The sequence below is a fragment of the Camelus bactrianus genome, chromosome 17 (genome assembly GCF_048773025.1).
Source record: "Camelus bactrianus isolate YW-2024 breed Bactrian camel chromosome 17, ASM4877302v1, whole genome shotgun sequence".
NCBI lineage: Eukaryota > Metazoa > Chordata > Mammalia > Artiodactyla > Camelidae > Camelus > Camelus bactrianus.
The window spans coordinates 32,617,019-32,640,098 of record NC_133555.1 but is presented as its reverse complement, the minus strand read 5'-3'; the positions used below and the strand labels follow the sequence as shown (position 1 = coordinate 32,640,098).

At 40.8% G+C, this 23,080-nt stretch overlaps 1 protein-coding gene and 1 long non-coding RNA gene across 7 annotated transcripts in view; one reads left to right on the top strand and one right to left on the bottom strand.

Moving 5' to 3' along the window:
- The window catches only part of RAD54L2 (RAD54 like 2), a 106,907-nt gene that overhangs the window by 13,607 nt on the left and 70,220 nt on the right, over positions 1–23,080 (top strand). The window contains exons 1-2 of one of the 6 annotated variants that reach the window (XM_074344797.1): positions 7,471–7,659; positions 9,771–9,926. The exons of 4 other annotated variants lie outside the window; for them this stretch is intronic. The gene's annotated coding sequence lies outside the window, so the exon portion shown is untranslated. Of the gene's footprint in view, positions 1–7,470; positions 7,660–9,770; positions 9,927–23,080 lie in introns of those variants that run through there. One more of the 6 variants, XM_074344792.1, reaches the window with a different exon arrangement.
- Positions 1,270–7,414, bottom strand: LOC105080208 (uncharacterized). The gene is made up of 4 exons (XR_836331.3): positions 7,259–7,414; positions 6,773–6,884; positions 5,605–5,679; positions 1,270–4,036 (listed from the first exon to the last, which is right to left on the bottom strand). It is a non-coding gene; the product is annotated as an uncharacterized LOC105080208 (long non-coding RNA).

The following is a 23,080-nucleotide window of genomic DNA, read 5'->3' as shown; positions in this document are numbered from 1 at the left end:
TGCAGAAGAGATGACATTTGGGCCAGGCATTAAAGCACAGTAAGTTTACTAACTGGGAGTAGAGGTTTAGCAAGAAGTAATGGTGGCCCTCTGACCTGAATTGGTCCAACCACACATTACTGAGCACCCAAAGATTAACAACACATTGAGTGATGCTATGGGAGTAGGTAAGGCCTGGAAATGACTGAGGAGTAGCTGAAGGGAGGATTTAACTACTGGAGTGTCTGAACCAAATGTTTCTTCCTCTGAAGCCCTGCCGATAGTTGGTTCTCACAGGAGTTAAGACTGTATTATAATTATGTTTGTGTGCCTGTATCCCTCAGGAGCCTCAGGGGCTGCATGCTTTTCATCTTTGTATAACAAATCCCCAGGGTTCTTTTTTTTTTTCAATGAAACTGAATCCCCTCGTGGAAAATGGGGGCTGTGGACAACTTTAATATTCTATTCAGTACGTGTTCATGGAACCCAGTCCTGTACTAGACTTTGAGGCTACTGAGAGGAACCAATGTGGTCCCAGCTAGAAGAGTCAGACACAGTTCCAGTAAGAATGAGGTAGATGCTATAACCAAGATAATTGCAAAAGTGCTGGTGAGTCTGGGGAATCCCAGCCAATCTTACATAGTAAGAGCTTATAATCTTCTCTAGGAGAAGATCATGGAATTGACTTAAAACAGCAAAGATGTTAGCCAAATTTTCTGTGAACTAAATAAACCTGCACATAGACTTAGTACTTTCAAAGAGTGTTTATAGCCGTTTCCCCATTTCTTGCTCACCATTGCACACACGTTATTCACATTTTACAGATGAAGAACCCATCTCAGGGAGGTTAAGTGATTTCCCCAAGGTCACATTGCCTGTAAAAGCAGTTGCCCCCACACCATCCCTGAGGAAGAACCCTACACTGCATGGAGGGAGTGTCAACCCTTCCCAGATACTCCAAGTTCTCTCCAGACCTCAGGATATATAAATGTTATTCTTCTTCCTCTACTCAGAAAAACATGTATTGAACACCTGCCATGTGGGAGGCATCATCCCCCCTCCCTTATTGAACCCTGCTCTCAGGGAAGCACCAGCATAACAATCATTTGCCTCTGGATTAGTAAATGCTTTGTCTTCTCACTGTGCACCATACATATATAAATATGTATTTGAATGTAGATCTGGGTTTAAATTCTGACTCTACCAGTTACCAGCCATGAGAACTCATGTAACTCAACTCTTCCTTCAGTTTCTTTAAGTTGAGGTAAAATTCATATAACAGAAAATTAACCATTTTCAGTGTACAACTCAGTGGCATTTAGGACATTCACTTCTATCTAATTCCAATTTTCATCACCTGAAAATGAAACCTCATACCTATTAAGCAGTTATTCTCCATTGTCTTCCCTTCCCCTCCTTCAGCCCATGGCAACTACCAACTTGCTTTCTGTCTCTATGGATTTGCCTTTTTTGCATATTTCATATAAATAGAATCATACAATGTGTGACCTTTTATGTCTGGTTTCTTTCACTTAGCATATTGTTTTCACTGTGTTAGTACATGTTATAGTATATATATATATATATATGTATATATATGTGTGTGTGTGTGTGTGTGTGTTTCATTCTTTTTTATGAATAAATACCATTTCATTGTATGGATATACCACATTTTGTTTTTTTATTCATCTGTTGATGAATATTTGGGTTTCTTCCACTTTGGCTATTGTGAATAATGTTACAATGTATCAGTATCTGTTTGAGTCCTTGGTTTTGATTCTTTTAGGTATATATATCAGTATCTGTTTGAGTCCTTGGTTTTGATTCTTTTAGGTATATATATATGTTAAAGTGAAATTGCTGGGTCTTGTCATCATCAGTTTTCCACTGTGGCTTCACCATATTACATTTCCATCAGCAAAACACAAGGGTTCTAATTTCCCTGTATCCTCACTAACACTTGTAATTTTCTATGGTTTGTTTTTTTTTTTTATCTCAGAAATCATTGCCAAATCCAATGTTAGGAAGCTTTTCCCCTATGTTTTCTTCTAAGAGTTTTATAGTTTTAGATTTTTACATTAGGTCTTTAATCCACTTTGAGTTCATTTTTGTGTATGGTGTAAGGTAAGGGTCTAATTTCATTCTTTTGTGTGTGGATATCCAATTTTTCCAGCACAATTTTTTGAAAAGACTGTCCTTTCCCCACTGGATGATCTTGACATCCTTATCAAAAATCATTTGACTATGCATGTAAGGGTTTATTTCTGGGCTTGCTATTCTATTCCATGACAGTCTTTATACCCATACCATACTGTTTTGATGACTACAGCTTTGTATTAAGTTTTGAAATCAGGAAGTATGAGTCTTCCAGCTTCACTTTTTTTTTCAAGATGGTTTTGGCTATTTTGAGACTCCATATGAACTTTATGATGAATTTTTCTATTTCTGCAAAAATGTTGGGATTTGATAGGGATTGTATCAAATTTGTAGATTGCTTTGGGCAGCACTAATATTTTAACAATCCATGCACACAGAATGTCTTTCTGTTTATTTGTATCTTCTTGAATTTTGTTAGCAACATTTTATAGTTTTTTGTGTATGTACTAGTCTTTTCTCTCTGGTTAAGTTTGTTACCAAGTATTTTATTCCTTTTGATGCTCATGTAAATGGAATTGTTTTCTTAATTTCCTTTTCATATTGTTCAGTATTAGTGTATGACTACATAACTGATTTTTGTGTGGGTTTTGTATCCTGCAACTTTGTTGGCTTCATTTATTAGGTTTTTTTTTTTTGATGTGGTATCTTTAGAGTTTTCTGCATATATGATCATGTCATCTGTGAACAGAAATCATTTTACTTCTTTTTCAATTTTGATGTCTTATTTCTGTTTCTTGCCTAACTGCTCTAGCTAGGACTTCCAGTACTGTGTTGAATAGGAGTGATGAATGTGGGCACTCTTGTCTTATTCCTGATCTTATATAAAAAAGTTTCACGTTTCATCGTTGAATATGATATTAGCCATGCTTTTCATATATGGCCTTTATTGTGTTGAGGTAGTCTCCTTCTACTCCTAGTTTGTTGAGTGTTTAAACTTTTTTTTTTAGCCATCAAAAGGCTGATTTTGATGGCCTTCATCTTTTTCTTGCCTAATTGCTCTGGCTAGACCTTCCAGTGCAATGGTTAAATAGCAGTGGAGGAAGCAGACATCCTTATCTTGTTCCTGGTCTTAAGTAGAAAGCTTTCAAAGCTTTCAGCATTTCACCATTGAGTACAGTTTTAGCTGTGGATTTTTTGTAAATACACTTTATAATGTTAAGGAAGTTTCTTTCTTTCCCAGTTTGCTGAATATTTTTTTTTTATCATGAAAGCTAACCCTGCCTCTGGGAGTATCCACATGTGGTGAGGGTGGGCAGATTCTCATGGCCTTGGAGCCATGGCCCAGGGCCCCTCACATTTCCCACCCAGCCCAATAGGGTTGGTTAAATGGAACCTGAGTCACCAAAACTTTGGCTCTAAAGTGATCAGGGAGTGGCCACTGACTGAGCTGTCAGGAGTTACACTGAGAAGCCAGGAATGACCCTGACCATCCCAGCCTGCACAGCTAAACCCTGAAGTCCAGCTAGTACTACCTCTATCTTGTCTTTCCTATATTCATGCCCTTTCCCATGCTGTTCTGCTATCCTCCTCATCTTTAAAGGCCCTTTTTTAGCGAGTCTTCTTCTATTGCAGTACACTTTCACCTTGTGCATGGGAGTTCTCCCTTTCCATTTTCCCATGACCTGTGATTTGTACCATCCTTGGAGAAATGACCTCACTCTGAATTATCACAATCATATGAGATTTACCTGGTTTGCCAAAAGCTCCAAGGGATCCCCACCCCTCCCCTTTCATTCCCAGTGCCTCACAGGCCTGCTTCAAGGATGGGCACAACACATATTTTTGTTTGTTAAGCATATTTATTGAACTCTTCTGTGGCTGTCCTCGGTCTTGGTGATCCTGATAAGACTGACAAGATCCTTTTGCCTTGGCCTCACAATCTTATAAAGGGAGAGAGGTGCTAAAAGATAAATAAAAATATTGGATAGCATTAAGTTCTCTGTGGGTAGAGAAAATAGGGTGATATCATGATGACTGGGCAGCTGCTTAAATTGGGTAGGTGGTCATGGAGGGCTTCTTTGAGGAAGCTGATGGAACTCCATCTTGGAGACAATGGAATTATTTCCTGTAGGACTTTTTTTAAAGCAACTGTTTCTACGGCATCTGTCTATTGACTTGGCAAATATGCATGGTCATTTATCAGGTACGACAGTAATCTGGGCTGCTTCCCTAGGAGTTGATGGCTGTATCTTTCTCATCCTCCCAGGATCAGCCCTGAAAGTAGTGATTCCTTCAGGACCATGCAATCTGGGAGCAAAACTACAAGTACTTTTCCACTCTCCAGGGTAGTCATTTGGGGGTTCTTACTCCACCCCATGCCACTTCTGAGCTCTGGTCCTTTTGCCTAGATTTCTCCTTCCCTGAGTTTTCACATGCTCCTCTTGGCATTCAGATTTCAGCTCAAAGGTCACCTCATCAGGGTGGTCTTACCCAATGCCTCCCTCTCTTGACAGCCTCTCTCCTATATAGGTCTCTGGTTTATGTTCTTTTCAGCACTTATTAGAATTTGAAATTATTTTATATTATTTGTCTCCCCTGTTTAGAAAGTAAGCGACTTTAGGGCAGAGACCTGTATCTCTTGTTCAGTGCTAGATTAACATCTGAAATACAGTGTGAGGACAACAAATATCTGAACATCCACATGGGACAGGTTTTTATTAATTACACTTTACAGACCAGAATCGTTCAAGCTCAACTTTGAATATAAATTTTGATTCACTTCAGTGCATCGTTATAAGAGTATTCTATGCTCAAACCCCACCCCCTACTTATATCCCGGCTTCAATTTTTTCCATCTTTAAAGTGGGATAGTACTTGTACATACCTCATAATGTCAATGTGAAGATTAAATGCACCAATACCCCAAAATGCTTACATTTATGCTTGCATGTCTTATTAATATCCCCCAGCATCCAGCACAGTGCCTGGTGCAAGGTAGGTACCCAGTATGTAATTCCTGAATGGAGAATTGTATAGTGTAGCAATTTTGCCAGTCCTTCCTTAAACATTGGGGTGGACTTTTAAAAGCCTCCCAGAGATTATAATCCAGTAGAAGAGAAGTTGTGTACAAGCAGAAAGTTTAAAAAACATTCCAAGAATGTTTTTTGAAGAAAGAAAAACAACTCTGTCACCTTGGAACCTGTTTCAGAGTGATCATGGCTTTGGCATCCAGAAAAGGAGATGGCTTGGAAGCATGGCTGGTGGAAAAAGGACTGAGATGGCTTTCATAGAGTAAGGAGTAGATGAAACAGGTGAAAGGAAGTGGGTGTTTTCACAGGTGTGAGTTCACAGTGATGAAGAAGACCTAGTTCTAGTTTCTGATTAACAAGTCGCTGGTGAGTCTCATCTAATCCCAGCAGGAAGACCTTAGATTTTTAAACCTAACTTGAAGGCAGAGCCATCAATAGGCAGCTGTGTGTGTGTCACTCTAGGGAATACCGCCCCCCCCAACAGAACCCATTTTCTTACAAGTGAATTGGGGGTAGCGTTATCTCCAAAGGCGATGGTGAGGGCATAACATCATCCAAGTTGTCAGGGAAGCTCCTGGAGGGCAAAGAAGCAGTAATGTCACAGAAGGGCAATGGCATCTTGGGAGGAGGAAATGGAAGGCACTTCCATCACCAGGGGAGCCAGCCCTGGCCCTTGTTGCTCCAAGCTCAGTGACAGAGGAGGAAGGTAAGTGTCGGTGTCTTAGATGGTTGTGTATGGGGTCTTTTTGGAGAGTGGAGAGGAATAAACACTAAGACTCTCAAGTTTCTGCCCAGTTCTACTGGTCTCTTTTTCCACCCTTTGGTCATCTTTAGGGCTCTCACTTGAACTCACTTCAACATTTGAGCGTTGAAATCTGCTTTATGTGTCACATAGGTGGTCCAAGCTAAGAGGCCAATTGGGGAAAATGCAAGGCCTGCAGCAGGGAGGGGTAAGAGTGCTGGTCTGATCTTGGGATTCTGAGAAAAGTGAATCAGCTTTGGGAGCATCTTTGTCCCTTTAGATCGTAGGATGAAATCCCTTACATGAGGGAATAGAGAGCCTCCAGATGTTTTGAGCATGCTGCTTTCTAACCTATGAGCCTGCTGTTTCCAGATGGTTACAAAAATGCCTTTAGCCAGCAGAGCCTTTTCCTTACTTCCAGAAGGTAATCTAAATGGAAATCCATGTGTGATACAGCTACAAAAATTAATTTAGGTTCAAGTGACTGATACCAGACCCTTTCTGGAAAGTCTCTCCAGACAAGGGAGAAGGGTATCAAGGGAGAATTTCCTAAATCTCAGAGGCCAAGGGGCCAAGTGGGAATGGAAAGCTTGAGGACATGTGAAAGCTATGATACTTTTGGAGCACTTTCTGCAGATCTAAATTGCCATCAATAGTTTGGGAATACACACTTGTGTTTTTATAACCTAATTTGCTCGAAAAGGAACTGATCTCTAGAGGTGTGATGGCCCAAACGAAAAAGGAAATGGGAAGGAGAAAGGATTTTTTTAATCATGATTTTATGAGAAGAACAAAATCCACTTTTAGAAATTTTTCATCATCTTATCAGTGTTCATTTCTTGGGAAGAGGGGGAGGAGGAAGAAGAGGAAGAAGGGAACCTGGGGCTGTAGTGGAGAGAGCTGACACAATCTCTCTTTTTCTTACCTGGAGCCCACATGGCAGTAATTCCCAACTTGAGGGAGGAGAACCTGCATCCTTAACCTCCCCGAGTGTCAGTGATCAAGAAAGCCCTTTCTTGTCCTTGCTTCTTTTCAGGCTTTAGTCCACAGGAAACGGGCAGGAGGTTGTGGTGGAAGAAAGAAAACCGAGGGTTACATGGTGCTTATCAATTTCAGGGGTCCTTCAGGGCTGCGCACAACCTCTCTAGGAGGCGATAGTAGTAGTAGCAATCATCATTGGCAGCATCAGCAATTACCGATCCCCAATGTTGAGCCCCATATCTCTGCTCCTGACATTTACATCATCTCATTCAATCTTAACAAGCCACCGAAGTTATCCCCAAGTGAGGAATGAGAACGAACCGAGGATCACAACTGAAGCATCAACTAGCCAGCGTTCCTCTCTGGTGGCTAGCGGGGTGCAAACCCATTCCGTCAGACCCACCACTAAAACCATTCCCAGGTTTCTAACCTGAAATTTCCATTTTTCGTTCACTCTTGAAACAGTTCTCTATACCAAAGACGGCTCCGTTCAGTGAGGAATCGCGGTCCACCCCGCGCGGGTTAAGAGGGGCCTCCGCTAGGTTCTCAGCGGAACTTTCCTGTCGGCGGCGCGTGTTCCCGTCCGGGAGGCCGGGCGCGCGGGCCGGGAGGGGGACGCTTTCTGGCGCGGACCGCCAGCGGAGGCTGCGAGCGCCGCCGCCGGAGAAGACCGACGCTCAGCCGGAGGCAGCCTGCGGCGCCCGGGCCTGGCCGGCTGCTTTTCTCCACCTTCGCCGCCGCGGCCGGAGGCACTGCCCAGGCGGGCGCAGCGGAACGCTCAGTCACTTGGCCCTGCCCGGCCCGTCGCGGCCTGGAGCCGCGGCGCGGGAGGTGAGTGTGGGTGCCGGCCCCCGGCTCCCGGCTCGGGCCGCCGGGACCCGCAACAATGGGGGCCGAGTACGGACGCGGCCCGGGCCCCTGGCGCTCAGCGGCCTGGGGCAGCTAGTCGGTCCCGGCAGCCCGGGCCTTGAGGGGCTGGATCCGACCTGGGAAACTCCAGTGGCCGGAGGCTTGGCGGGGGTCTTGGCCTCCACTCGGGGCCTCGTTGGCTTGGTATTTTGGATTTTTGTACCCAGGAAAGGAAGTCATAGGGGCTCGGAGACTTAACTCTAGCGGCGTGCGCTCTTAGCATTTGATCCAGGCGTCCTGGCGACTGACCATAGCGGGGTGGATGGGGAGGGGGTGGCTTAGCTTTTGGAACTCTAGGGGCCTCAGTGTGCCTGGTCCCTAAGACAAATCGAGATGCGTTTTCTCCGCCCTATCCCCCCATCTCCACGTCCCGAGGTTTGTGAACTTAGCTGACTGGGGTCTGGCTGGGAAGAAGGGGCATTGAGAGTTTAGCTTCTATGAGGTAGCTGGTGATTAGTTCCTGGAAAGGCAGTAGCTCAACTGGGCACAGGGGAGTTGAGCAAAGAGCTGGATTCTCCAGGGCCCAGATGCATCCTGGCGTTGAGTGCTTCTCAGGCAGGGAACTTGTCACAAGAGTGTCACGGTGAGCAGTGTTGGCTACGTTGGCATTAGGATGAAGCTAGAATTGTGAATTGGGAGACTATAGAGGAGGCTGCTGAGGTTGGGGAATTCGCCTTTTGTGGGCCACGGCAGTGGCAGCTTGTGAGATGAACAAGGGACCATTGCAGAGTGGGCTTTCTTACAGAGAATGACCTCTTGCTGCGGGGGAAGGGGTGACTCAGATTTGTTAGAATTCCCTGCCTTTGCTAGTGGATGTGGCTGACTGTTGGCACTGAGGCAAATGGAGCTGAAAGGGGCATTTGGGGGCTGAATTAAGTTTGCTCCCGAATAGAAGACAGTGTAGACCATTCCTTCTTACTCCCAGTCAGAATGGTAGCTGTCATTGACAATAATTTTAAGAATTTCTTCATGGTATTTGGAGCCAAAGCTTTCCTCTGTTCGTTTTTTTCCTCATTTGTTTTTGAATTGTGACTCATACTTTCTTTTTAGCAGTATGGCTATTGTTTGTGATGACAGACAAATTTAGACACCATAATATATGTAAATTCTAGGGATTTTCAGTCCAATTTTTATAAATCTAAATTAATTTAAGAGCCTGTTTTTACTAATTTGTATGTCACTCTTTTAATGTATGCAACTCTAGAGAAGGATGTGAAAACAGTGTATGTTGTAAAAAGTTCTTTATATCCCTAAATCCATGAAACTTCATTTTCTCCTACTACCATGAAGTCATTACATTAAATCTCTTACATCTTAGTGACTGGCATTTTAGCTCTCCCAGGACATTATTTTCACTAGAAGTGTTGTCTTTCTTCAGTAAATTTGGTCTGTACACTGTGTCTCATCTGTATCCTTGAAAGGCAGTGTGCAAACTCCAGACAGTAGAGTGTTAGGAAGTATATTGCCTAGTTGGAGTATACTGGAGTATAAATTTTCAGGTGAGATTTGAGGTTAATTCTATTTGTAGTTATACTGATAGTTCTGGGGATTGTTTTTTCCCTTAATTTTTAAAAAATCATATATTCCCGTTGAACTGTATTCTTTCTCTGTCTTTCTTTCTTGTAAGTTTTCTATCTTACGTAATTCATTGTTTCATAAACCACTATCTATTGAATTATGCCAGGCATTGTATTAGGCACCTCCACAATGGTCATGTTTTTGATGTTTTAATAGTAGTAGTTCATATTTCACAAGTGGCTATAGTTCTGTGAGGAAAGAAGTGATTCAGGCAAGCATTTAATCAGTAAAGCTGTTGAATGAAGTTTTTATAAAGTATTGATTTTGACTAGTGACAATTGATTATCTTCATATATTTCCATGGAAAAAGTTCACAGTGGTATGAGATTGTTTTTGTATTGTTTTATTTAGATAAATCTGTTAACTTTAAATACACCTGTAGACAAACACAAGGTAGTTTGTTTCTGTGTGTGTATGAATGAGTAGTGATTTACAAATCCTGTGTATGTGCTTAGGTTCCCCAGGAAGCCATCACACTTTCCTTCCCACTGTGGTTTTGGGAGACTGAAGGCGTTGCTTACCCTCCTTTGTCTGGTTCACTGTATGTAGGCTGGGAGTGTCTGCTGATGGCTTGGAGTGCTGTCTCCTAGAACAGGAGGAATAAGGTTGAGGTAAGGCTCAATCTACTTGAAATTCCTTGCCTCTTAATTTTTACTGCATAAATTGTATTTTAATGCTTTTTGGCTTTGTTAATCTCCATTCTGATCTAGTTAAATGAAATTCTGTCTTGGCTCTCTTCTCTATCTCCCTGTGTATGTATTTTGGCCAAAAAAAAAAAAAAGATAAGATTTAAAATCAAGGCATTTAGATAATAAATAAATTCTTTGAAGTATCTGTTTCCATCTGGAATATTCACTTGATCAAATCAAATAAAAACTGCTTAAATAAAGCAAATAGTTGTTTAGAAGGCAAAGTAATTGCTGAAAAATGTTTTTGACTGCCTCTTTGTCAGATGGATCAACTTCAGAAACTCTTGGAAAGAAGACTTAGAGTATTTGATTTCTTTGGAAAAATTCTAAGATGTCTAAATATAATGGAAAGAGCATGGTCTTTGGAGTCATCTCATCTCTACCTCTTGCTTGCTTTTTGGCCTGAGTAAACTGTTAACCTCTCTGAACCTTTTTTCCTTCCTTTCTTCCTTCTTTCCTTCCTTCCTTCCTTTTTTGGTGTTTTTGGGGGGGGGCGTGGAAATGAGTTTTATTTATTTATTTATTTATTAATGGAGATACTGGACATTGAACCCAGGACCTCGTGCATGCTAAGAATGCACTCTACTGCTGAACTATACACTACCCTCGCCCCCGAGCTCTGTTTTTTAATTTAATTTTTTTCAATCTGTAAAATGAGGCTAATATAACTTCTGCAGGTTGTAGTGAGGACTGGAGATGAGTGCCTAATGCTTCATGGGTGGTCAGTGCTTGCTGTTAGTAGTAGTTGGTGTATATCATTAAGTAGGGGGTACTATTCTCAGTAGTAGTAGTAGTAGGAGTGTAGCTGGGTGCTATGCATGGAAGAGAGGTTCAGTTTCCTTGTGTGGTGAGGAAGGCAGCCCTCTGTCTACACCTGTTGGCACCCTGGAAGGTGACAGAATTGTTGAGATAGTCTTTATCCAGTACTGGTAGGCGAGTCCACACTATAAAGTCCAAGGTCATTCCTGGCACTGGTAGGTTTTTTTCCTGGCAGTTTCTGTGGGGAAGCCAGGAGGTAGCTGTTTGGCATGTCCTTGTTTTGGGAACAGTGGGCATTTCTATAGACAGAGTGCTAACATGTGCCAAGCAGCGTCATGTCCTGTGTAGCCCCTGATCAGGATGTTTCTCTAGCTTTCTTCTGTTGGTATCAGATATCTGACTTTGGTCTTTTTACCTAGAAGGCTCCAGATACTGGAGAGATTTGTCATCTTTCTCTAATTTGGGCTAGTTTGATAGAATATAGCACTCTGTTCAGAAATGTTTTTGATGAACAGAAGGTTCACAGGATTTGTTATAGAATTGTTCAGTTTTATTTTTTCCCTGTGAGAGGGGGAAAAAAAGTCAAGAGAAAAATAAGTATGAGCCAGACAGAAATGATTCAAAATAACTGGCCCTAAATCTCTTCTAGTCTTCCTTAGCCAAATCCCCCCTCCATTCTGGGTGGTCTTTAACTCCAGTTAAAAGTAAATAATATTCCTCTGGCCTCAAAATACATGAACATCTAGATCCTGATATGTATCTACTTCAGCATCTCACAAGGATGTTTATGACCTGGCTTCTGCTTTCTTCCTTTCTAGTCTCTCTTGCCATAATTCTTCTGTTACCTGAAGCTCTAGTTATAGTGAGCTCCTTGAAGGTCCCAGCATCCTCAAACTATTTCTCCTGCTAATTTTTCTCCCCATTCTAGTGTTTGTTTGACTCTTGGACTTGAATTCACTAGGAATTCAGGCACCACTATCACTTAAAGGTCTTCCTTGATTTTTTCCAAATTAAGCTGAATGCCTTTTCTTTGTATGGCTATTACAATCTGTGAAAACTTCTTTCATAATCACTATACTTTTAACTTCGGGTATTTTCGTGTGTTTTCCATTCCTACATCTATTTGAGGGCAGGATCCAGTCTTGATTAACTTTATATCCCAGTACCTAACCATTTCTGACACAGAAATAGCTACTCAGTAAATGTCAAGTGAAGAAATGAATGTCCTCTGCATACAAAATGATGTGGAATGGTTACGTGATGAGAGTTCTGACTTCATGGCTGTGTCTGATCCTGGCTGAAGCAGTGCCTCTACCTTTGTATTTCCAAGTTACTATAAGCAATAGTTTATTTAGCTGAAAATTTTGTTGCTTATTCCATATGTTCATGGTGTGATGCTGGGGAGCTATTACTTGTTCTCTTTGGGTCTTGCAGAAGTTTCCCTTGGAAGAGAACGTGACAGTTCTTCATGGGTATTATCTAGATCTTTCGTTGGCCACTTACTGCTTTGAGCACTTTGTCCTCATGTGTGAAGAACAGTGACTAATCAGTTTGAGCTACAAGGTCTCCAGACAACTGCTGTCCAGCCAGGGAGTGGGTAATGGACTTAACACTAGGATATTGTGACTTTTGTCAGCTGATGGACCTTTTGAAGACGTAGCTGAGCTCAATGTCACTATATTCAGGATATAAAATCATTTGCCCAAACTTTATTTAGGAATTTGAACTCAGTGATTATGAAATTATCTGTATTAGGTCTTTGCTTAGCCTAATACTGTACTAACACTGAAACTGATATATTAATTCTTTGTTAGGAAGCTATATGTTCTGAGTTAACCTGGAAGTAATGGAATTGTGCCAATTCATTTAGTCACTCTCTTGGTTCTTCTTAGTGGTAAAATAACTTGAGAGTATACTATCTAAATTACTTTGATTTAATTTTCATGGTTGATCAGACCACATAGGAATCCCACTGGCCAGCTTATTGGAGCCTACGTAATGCAGTTATTCTTTCATGCAGGTGACAAACATAACAGACTGCAGAAAAGGCCAAAGCTTGAAAAATAACTGTAGTTAGATTAAAGATAAAAATTGACATGAGATAAAAAGGAAAACTGAGACAAAGCATAAGGCACTTTAAATATGGCAAGCAACTGTTAAATTGAAGACATTTTGTGAGCAGTGTTGAAATTTTAAGAAGGAAATTGTTATAATATAGGTTAAAAGCAATAAAAACATGGATAGTTTCAGCCAGTGTAGACGCATTGAAGGTACTAGCACCTACTCATGATTTTATAGCACCATTGATGAAAGTTATATATAGATAGAATTGAAAAATATCTGCTTTACTATCATAAGTATGCCTTGCATATGTATGATATTATAGTTTATAAAACACTCTCATGTATATTTACTGCATCCTTCCAACAACCCTGTGAGGCAGATATCCCCATTTTATAGATGAAGAGGCAAACACAAAAAAGGAAAGTGGCTTGCTTTCAAGTGCACAAAGCCAATAAAAAGAAAAGCTGGGACTTGATGCGAGGTTTCTAAGTTTAGGGGCCTTTTTAATGTCCTTATGACATACTGTTAGTATTTCACTTTAGGGTGACAGTCGCCCCTTATTCCAGGCTTCCGGCCAGTAGAGGATTCACACAAAGAAGGTAGTGCCACACAAGAAGTAGCCAAGTAACTCTGAAAGAGCTGGATGGGGGAGGATCCTTGGAGGGAGCCCCCACCTTCCACATAGATCCCTCAATGTTCATGAGAAAAACCCAGAACCAGATGGAGATGGTTTTGCACTTGATACCCAGTGACACAAATTGGGGTCTTTCTCTTAATGTGATGAAGTATAGAAATTGGAAGAAAAATATGGAAGTTTGGGAAGGAATCTTTTAGGTGCGATCCTGGATTGAGCTCAGGCTTTTTGTTCTCATTGTGTCTTCCAGTGTCACTGTCTCCCCCACCCCTTCTCTCTACCTTTCTCTTCTCCACTGTTTCACCCACCTCCCCCACCTTGGTTTGGATGCTGGCTTGCCATGGTCCATAGTTTCAGTGCTACCTTCCCCAGGTCTGAGAATCTGCCTGACTTTGTCCTCTGCTCTGCCAGTTGCTATCCGTGAATTCTCTCTCCTAGCTTCTTTCACTGCCCCTAGGCTGCCCAGTGTTTCTGAGGAGTCAGGAAAATGGGCTGCTTTGGTTGTCTGCAGTTCCCTCTGCCTCACTTGAGCTGAGCTCTCACTGCCCATCTGGATGCTCTTGTGTTGTATTCTCATGGTCCCGTTTTCCACAGCAGCTTCTTGCCCATTTCCCAAGGCTCGTTTTTCCCTCAAGCCCCAGACCTGCCCCCATCTCCCTTATTCTTGACCAGCGACCTCACTTCAGGGTTTATGCTCCCTAATTTTTCTCCTTTTCCTTTCTATCATGACACTTTCATCACTCAGAGTCTCTTGCTTTTGGAAAGTCCTTAACTTTTTGACTTTTTTCCCCCCTGATTATGTAGGTAAAATTTACATGAGCACAGTAAAATTCTGGCATTTTTAAATAAGGTAAGAAACCTATAATCCCATACGTCAATGTTAACTGCTATTCTAAATTTGATTTATATTTATCTACACTTTTTTCCTGCTATGTATACTAACATGTATGTGTTTATTAGTCTGTATGTGTGTAGGATAAAGTAATTCCATTTTACAGAAATGGAATCACAGTATATCTACTTTTCTGTAATTTTCTCTTTTTCTTTAATGCTTTTATATTGGGCATTTCCCCAAGTTTAGGACACATATCTATTGTAACTTGTAATAGTTATATAGTATTATATATTTGTATCAATTTTCCTAGTCCCCTGGTGATAGGCATTTGTTTCTATTTGCAGTTACAAGGATCCTTGTATACATATCTGTGTACCTCTTTGTATACACTGTATACAGCTTTCTGTACTTTGTATACTTCTTAGGATAAATTCCTACAAGTGAAATTTCTGTGTCAAAGGTTATGCATGTTTAAAATTTTGCTAGATATTACCACATAACTTTCAAATGATTGTATCAGTTTATATTTCTTCTCTAGCACTGAACATTATCAGTAATTTTAATCTTTGCCAATAGAAGCATAGATAATTTTTATTTACATTTCCTTGAGGAGGAGGAGCATCTTTTCACATTTTTATTCAATAGATAGGTTGATCAGTTAATTAATTGACTACACAATTATCTTCCTAGCATCTTCCTGTCCTCCCTCTCTCCCCTTTTTGTTTTTATCTGCATGCAGGGTAGGATTTTACTTAGCTCTGAGCCTCTCATGCTACCCTAGCCCTCTTTCATCTAAAATGCAGCTTTACTGCTATTTCCTCACCACCTGCTTTATCTGTAGCTCCTAATACTTTGTAGTCTGGCTTCTGGTCCTGTTTTTCTCCTGAATACTATCTCTGAGGTGAATTCCTTGTTAACCTAACAAAGATTTTTTCTTTATGTTTGTTTTCTTTTGTTTTGACTAATTCCCCATTCCCCACCATCTTTACATAGAAGGAAGCTGTGCGTGGGTAGATTTTTTTATTATGGAAAATTTCAAGCATATACAACAGCAAGGAGTATAGTATAATGAACCCTGTGTACCTATCACCCAATTTTAGTAATGACTGGGCATTTCTCCAATTTTTTTCTTTCAATTGTCCTTCCCAATTTTCTGCTGCTTTTGGCATACTTTAAAGCTAAATCTTAAACATTGTTGCTGAGTGTGTCTCTAACTAATAACATTTTATTTCTTAAGTATCATTACCTTGCCATTTTCTACCCTAATAAAATTTAACGTTTCCTTAACAGTGAGAACTTGATTTTTAATCCGGGCTGTGATACCTGCTGTTTAACTTGAGCAGTTTTTAAACTTGTTTTCTCATCTTGAAATATAGTGATGACAATGCTACCTCATAGGGTGGTTTTGAGGTTATCTCATCTACTCCCACATGAAGCGCTCAGCACCCTGCTTTGTTTATGTGGGTAATTTTTTGTCTTTACTTTCTTCATTCATCCGTCTATTCGTTTAGCAGCTATTTATTGAAAGCATACGTGTCAGCTGAGTAGGAGACGCTGACCTTGGTTTCTAAGATTCTGCCGTATCCTGAGTCTCTGCCTGCCTTTCAGCTCAGGTGCCTTTTTAAAACCCCTTCCCCCCCCCCCACCAGATGTGGATGTAACCCAGGTTTGTTTGTTTTTTCCTCTTCTGTTCCCTCTGTAGTCTGACCTGCAGAAATCTAGCTCTTTTACTCCCACCACTTCAGGCTATCCAAGTGACTCCATTCTATAATGCTGGTTCCTTTACTAAGCAACAAACCTACATGTCATCCTGGCTTTTGGGCATGTTTGTCTCATCTTGGAGACGAGTGCAAAGTGCCCTGAACTGAGTCTGCAGACCAAGACTGCACTCAGTGTCACCACTAACTTCATGGCTTGGGTGATTCAGTCACCTCTCTTGGTCTTTGTGTCCTCAGTCAGAAGGATGGTAGGGCTGGATTAGAATCTGAAGTCCTTTAGCTTTAAAAGTATCAGCTGTGAGAGGATGGTTTTAGAAATGTCCTAGTTAGCCTATGTGGAACCATATTCACCATTCTGCTCCCAAACAAGTTTCTGGCTTCCTCCACCTTGTCTCTTCTCCTGGGAAATCCAGGCTTCATTCTGTGGCTGGTTCTTCCTTCTCATTTGTCCTCAGTGTAGGGCCAGGTATCTCATGGCTAGTCCTGACTCCTGGTTCTTCCCAGAACACAGCTTTGGCCCTTTACAGCTTTGTATCTATAGTCACATTGTTTCCTTTGGATGTCCTGTTCAGTTATTTCCCCTGAACCTATGTTCTGGCAAGTTGAAATTTTGACCATCTATCTAGACTAAGTTTAGGTGACAGCTTCATCCACATTGGAAGTGAGTCCTCCCTCTCCTGACTTGCATGACTGGCAGTGCATCAGTGACGTTTCCCAGTAGGCCTGGTACTTAAGCTATTTGTGTGTGTAAGTTTTTCTTGCCTTCTAATGTAATCTTCTTGAGTGTAGGTACCACATTAACACTGTGTGTAATTTTGCATCCTACAGTGTCTAGAACAATTCTTTGTACTAATAGTTTTGCAATAAATACTGATTGAATAAGTGTCTGAGCTAAAGTAAACTTTGCTTCAAGTTAAAAACATTTACAGAAATATTTTTAAACCCAAGTGTTCTAAGGATGTGATGACTACATAGTCAAGCATGAAGAAGGCCTAGCTTGTGAAGTGGTACTAATTCAGGTACCAATTCCTTGATGTCAAAATTCAAAGAATACTCAGCTGTCCTGTCCTGTCTCAGAGTTAGGAAGATTTTTCTGACTTTTTGGGTAATTTAGCTTCTCCAAAGCATAGCTGGTCATACTATGTACTGTCATCACGGAGTAGCTAAAGGTTATCCCCAACATTAATTGAAAGCTAACTTGCATGTGTTAGGCAATGTACTCATTTTTTCACTTAATTAGAAAAATTTATATGAGATATGTACTGTTGTTCTTCTTTTATAAATGAAGAAATCTAGGTTTAGAGAAATTAGGAAACTTCTTAAGTCTCCCTTAGATAGAAAGTGGCAATGCTGGGACTCAGACCCACGCCATCTCATCCCAGAGCCTATATTCTTAACTGGTACTGCTTTCCTGTCCAAAATATGATTGCTGCCAGTTGGCTCTTTTATGCTTATTTTTTAATACTTAACAAATATCTTGCATGGATTTTTTTCACTTCTCCCCACCAAACCAGCTATCCTTCTGTTCTTCCTGATTTTGATGAAGGGTATGCCATTGTTTTTGCAGTCACCCAGACTTCAAGCCTCGGGTCCATAAATAATTTTTCCTTTTCCGTCCTGTGAGTTCTTCTTGGTAATGCCTCACCCCTGCTCCATTCTTTCTGGTTTCTTTGCCTTCGTCTTAGCCCAGGCCCTCCAGGTCTAGTCCTGGATTATGATGGCTGATTTTCCTTCCTTTCTTCTCTCATTTTCACAGTCTTTCTAAAAGCGTTGCCTGTCATCCATTTCTATCTCCAGTTAAAAATCCTTCTGTTGTTCCTGTAGTTGGATTTCCTAAAAATCAATTTTCAGATAGTGTCATAATCATCTGGGAGGGGAGGGGGCCTCTTTTCAAGCATGTATTAATACAGTCCTCACAATAACACTATGAAGTTGATGCTGTTGTTCCCAGATTAAAGAGGAGATAACAAGAGGCTCAAAGAGACTGAATCACTTGCACAAGATAACTGTTGGCGGTCTATGTATTTTAAATAGCCTCCCCAGACTCTTGTCCTGGCAGGTTTAGAAAACACCAGGCAGCCTTCAACCTCTTTTAGAATCCCTTTCCTAAATGCTGTCTTTCTCTGTGGTTTCCCCTCTATCTAATGCATCTGAAATTTTTGTAGCATTTGAATCTTGATCATGGTTGCCTTGCTGATGTCTTTCCTGATTGCATACTCCCCTGCTTGGTTCTTTCCCTGCCTCTCTGACTTACTGTGCAAACTCCATTCCTTCATGGTTTGACTCATCCTTGACTACCCTTTCCCCACTACATACACTCCCTGAGTATCTTCCATATTTGAGGCTTCAGCTCTCTGAATGTGGCAAGAACACCCAAGCCTGTATTTCTGACCCGCCTCCATTTTCCAGCCATTTCTGGCATTTCGTCATTAACAATATTACCTGCTTCATTGTTCAAGCTGGAAACCTGGGCCATGGATAAGAGCTTGGAGTCTGGAGTTAGAAGTCTGGGTTGGGATTGAGTTCTACCACTCTCTAGCTGGGTATATTTGGGACAGATCACTTAACCTCTCTAAATCTTAGATGCCTTATCAGTGAAATGGGGATAACATTTTTTTCTTCATGGTATTATTGTGAAGGTTCAGGGAGAGAATGTAGGAAAAAAAACAATAATTTGGTTGATATCTATGGAACCCTTCCAGCATACCAAATACTGTGGTGGATGCTGGGAGGTAGTGGTGAGCAAAGCTGCCCTCAAGGGGCTCCATTTGGCTCCTGAAGTCTTACTGGTTTTACCTCCTTGTCTCTAATGTTTCCTTTTTTTCTCCTTTCTTATTTCCACTACCATAGTTCAGGATCTCATCACCTTTTGTCCAGCCTGTTTCAACAGCTTCCTACCCAATTTTGCCTTCACTTAGCCACCAGTGTTCTTTTTAATTTGGGGATTCAGATGATGCCACTTCCCTGCTTGAGATCCTTTAGTGACTCCCACTGGGGGCGCCTGGACTGTGGGGAGGATTGATTGTATGGAGATAGATATTGAGTCCACTTCTGAGCTCAGCAGAGAAGGCCCCAGTGGCATAATAGTTATGTCTGCCAGAGGTGCAGACAGGAAAGTGTTGCCAAGTGCCACATATTTGGCAATCCTTGTATAGGACAAAGTTCAGTCTCCTCAACAAGGTCCTCAGGACACTGATGGATCAAGATCTGGCCTGTCTTCTTCTCGTCTCTTGTGATTTTCCTCATTTAGTACGCCCAATCTCTAGTGCTAGGAAACTGTACTTCTGTATATGTCATTCCCTCTCCCTGAATGACTTCATCACTCCCTTCTTAAGGAAAGCTGTCTTTATCCTTTGACATTCAGATCTCTTGCCTCCTCTGGGAAGACTTCACCAGTCTTTCCAGGCAAAATTATTTCCTGCTCTGTCCTGTAGAACCTTTGTCTTTCTTTCCTTTTTTTTTTTTCTTTTAAAATATAATTCACATACCATAAATTTCCACCACTTTTAAGTGTTGAATTCAGTGATTTTGAGTGTATTCACAAAGGTATGCAATCATCAGCACTGGCTATTACAAAAAGAAACCTGTACTCATTAAGCTATCACTCCCTATTCTTCTTTCCCTTTACCCCCTGGTAACCACTAAGCTACTTTCTGTGTCTATATATTTGCCTTTTCCAGACATTTCAGGTAAATGGAATCATATTTGGCTTTCTATGACTGGCTTGTCTCACTGTTGTAGCATGTATCAGTGCATCATTCTCTTTTACCACTAGATAATATTCTGCTCTGTGGATATGCTACATTTTGCTTATCTATTCATCAGTTGACTGAAGAAGAATTTTAGTCATATGTTGTACCCATCAGATAGCTTATGGTATATGCTTACATATTTGTGTCAGTTGACTGGATGATTCCTGGGGTGGTTCCAATCACCATTCTGTGACCAGGGTTCTCTCATTTGTGTATCTTCAGCACCTACCAGTACTGGTCAATGGTAGGTGCTTAATCCGTATTTATTGATGAATCATTTTATCTCCCTTTCCAGAAAACCTTACACCTTCTGCCTTTTCAGCGTTCTTCAGATCCAAGCGATGATTCTTGTGTGGAATGTCTTCTCCCCTCCTCTCTTGTCTAATTCTGCCTTGCTTCAGGGATTGTCTCAAGGTCTGCCTCTTCTAGGAAGCCTTCCAACATTATCCAAGCCTGACTATTGCTTTCTTCTCTGAATTCTAGTGTTATCTCTATCATTCACTAGGCACTTAATAAGGCATTGTGTCCTTAACTGGAATGACAGTAAGCCCAACGACACTAAGATTCCCTTTTTGCACTCCCAATACAAAGGTCCTCTGATTATGTAATGGAATTATATCTAACAGTTATCCTTACTTAAATTCAATCACACACTTTGCAAAAGAAAGAAAAAAGAGAGTATAATGATTTGAATAGTGAGGTAATTTCTACTCACCATTTTACTCAGTGAATGAGTCCCCAAAGGCACTGGATGTAGTCAGTGTTGTTACAGTTAATATGATTGACAAAACTGGTAAGTTTAAACAATTCTTGACCATTGGCAGAAGATAAATTGTTTAGGTGGTGTGGTCATGAGTTGGTAAGTATTTTACTGGGGGTGGGGAGTCAGGGGAGGAAAAATTAAGGGCCAGTGAAGAATTGTTGGACTGATCCAAGCAGTAAAACACATGAGGGGCTTAATTTCTGAATATCATACCCTTTTGGAATTATTTTTGGTGTATATATCTACAGGAGTACAACATAAAACTATACTGTATTTATGTGAACAATTGAGAAGACTTTTCAAGGGTGACTTTAAGTATTGATGGTCATTTTTCACATGCTCCTTTAGGCCCTCATGTTAGCCCTGGCCAAGGTGGGGCCTCTGTAGTAGATACCCAGTGAACTTTTGTTGGCAGTGTGCGAGCTTACCCTGTTGGTCACTGGGTGTGGCTACAGATAGGAGCAGTCACAGCCTGAAAAACATGATGCTGCTAAGGATGGGGATGAGGCTAAATAGGATTTGTTCACTGATGGTTCGATTTTACAGAGAGAATACATGTGTAAAGATATTGATTTTATAATTATAGTCACATCTATTTATTGTAAGACAAAAGAATGAAGAAGAAAATAGTAACTTTTTTGGTAAAACTACCATGCAGAGATAAAACCTGTTAACCTTTAGGTACATTTCTTCACTTTTTTTCTTTGCATATATTAATACTTGCACATGTGTGGTTTTAGTTTTAAATTGGGATCTAAATATATGTAAGTTTTTTTGTGCTTTTTATACAACATTATATTGTAAAAATGGTCTTGAAAATCTCCTGAAGTTTGCTCTACTGTATCTATTTTATGTTCTCAGAAAGACTCCTCTAATAGGTCAGAGCCTCTTTGGCAGAGCCATCTGTTTCATACATTGGTAGATTTGTTCACGCACCTTGCCAGGTCTGTCCTGCAAGCTTTGCTTAGGGCAAATTAAAATTCACTGATTGACCCAACTGGTGCTTTTAGCCCAGATTCGTCTATCAGAGACTTGTGACCTGGTCTCATCTGTCAGTTGGCCCCTGTTAGACTTGCTCTTCATCCACTGACTCTGAAGTGGATGTTTTAGATTAAATGTTTTTAAAAACATTTTAGATGTTTAGAGGAAGGCTTAACTTATTTTTTAAATCAAAACCATGTACTATGGCAGCATCTTAAAGAACAATTCCATGTCAACACATTTTGGCAAGTTTTTCTCCTTTGAAGATTCATTTTTCTTACTATTCCATAAATGAAAGTAGCAAGAAATGCCTTGTGACATTTACAATCAATACAACCCTTATGAGAAATCAAATCTGTGAAGTAGTTGCAGCATCAGTAAATTAGCCTATTGAAGTGGAAACTGTTACTCATTCACATTTAATATGTTTAAAGTTTGTTTCCATTGATACTCTTTCTTCCCCAGGTAATATCTCTCCAGCTGCCTAATGTCTCGTATGGAATCTTGAACCTTAATGTGAATAGAGCATTTAGGTGTACTGTTTACATAAATCTGAACTCTGGCATAACAGGGGAAATATCTATGTCCCAGGTATTTTTTATTTAGTAACTTTGGTATGTTACACTTAGTAGCTTTTGCCTCACCTGAATGCTTCAGATCTGAACTGGTACATTCCAGAGTCTTCCTTTGTTCCCTTCTTGACTGTGAATTGGCCTTTTGGTGTGATTATTCTGATTGTCTCCATATCTTTCCTTCCCTACTGTTTTATCCACACATTGTTTGTAGACTTGATTTATCCAGTTTTGTCTAGAAGGAATGCCTGTTTTCTGGGCTTGGGGCCAATTTTTTTCTTAACTTTTGGGTAAAACTACAGTATCTTAGTTCTGTTTCCAAAGATGAGCTCTCCAAAACCAGCTTTATTTGTTTATAAACCAGATAGCACATATTATGGTGGAAGATGTTACACACATTTTGGAAATAAAAGCAGGCTCCCCCTAAACGGAACAAGAGTTGCCTGTATGAGAACCAACATACTGATGTGTATTGGACAGTCTTGGCTACCAGGGCTGCCAGGTAGCTGGAGCTGTGATAAGACTGTAGTGTTTTTATGATGGACACTGTAAAATAAGCTTCACATCTTCATAGGATTTGTTTGTGTTGTATTAAGTTACTGAGTCCTTATTATGTTGCCGGGTCATATGCTGCATGAACGCTCGCAGCACTTGAAGTGTAGGTGTCATTGCTCCAAATGAGGAGAAGGTGTGTAATTTGCTTCAGTTAAAAGGTGCCAGTTGGGTCTCTCTGACACTGAAGAGCCCCCACTCCATGATATACCTGTTGCCTCTTCAGCAGTACTGATAGTAAAAGCTGAGATATATTGTGGCGTCTGGTCTCCAGTCTGGGTTGGTATCCAAGGAGGAGGTGACAGCGGTATCATAGGCCCTGGTTAGGGAAACCTGGTAGAGAAGCCTCATGTGTCTTTTACTCTTTCACTGAGGCTCAAAGAACAGTACTCCACTGCCTAAACTACTAAACAGCCCTATTTCCCTCCTAAATAGTTCTCAAATCG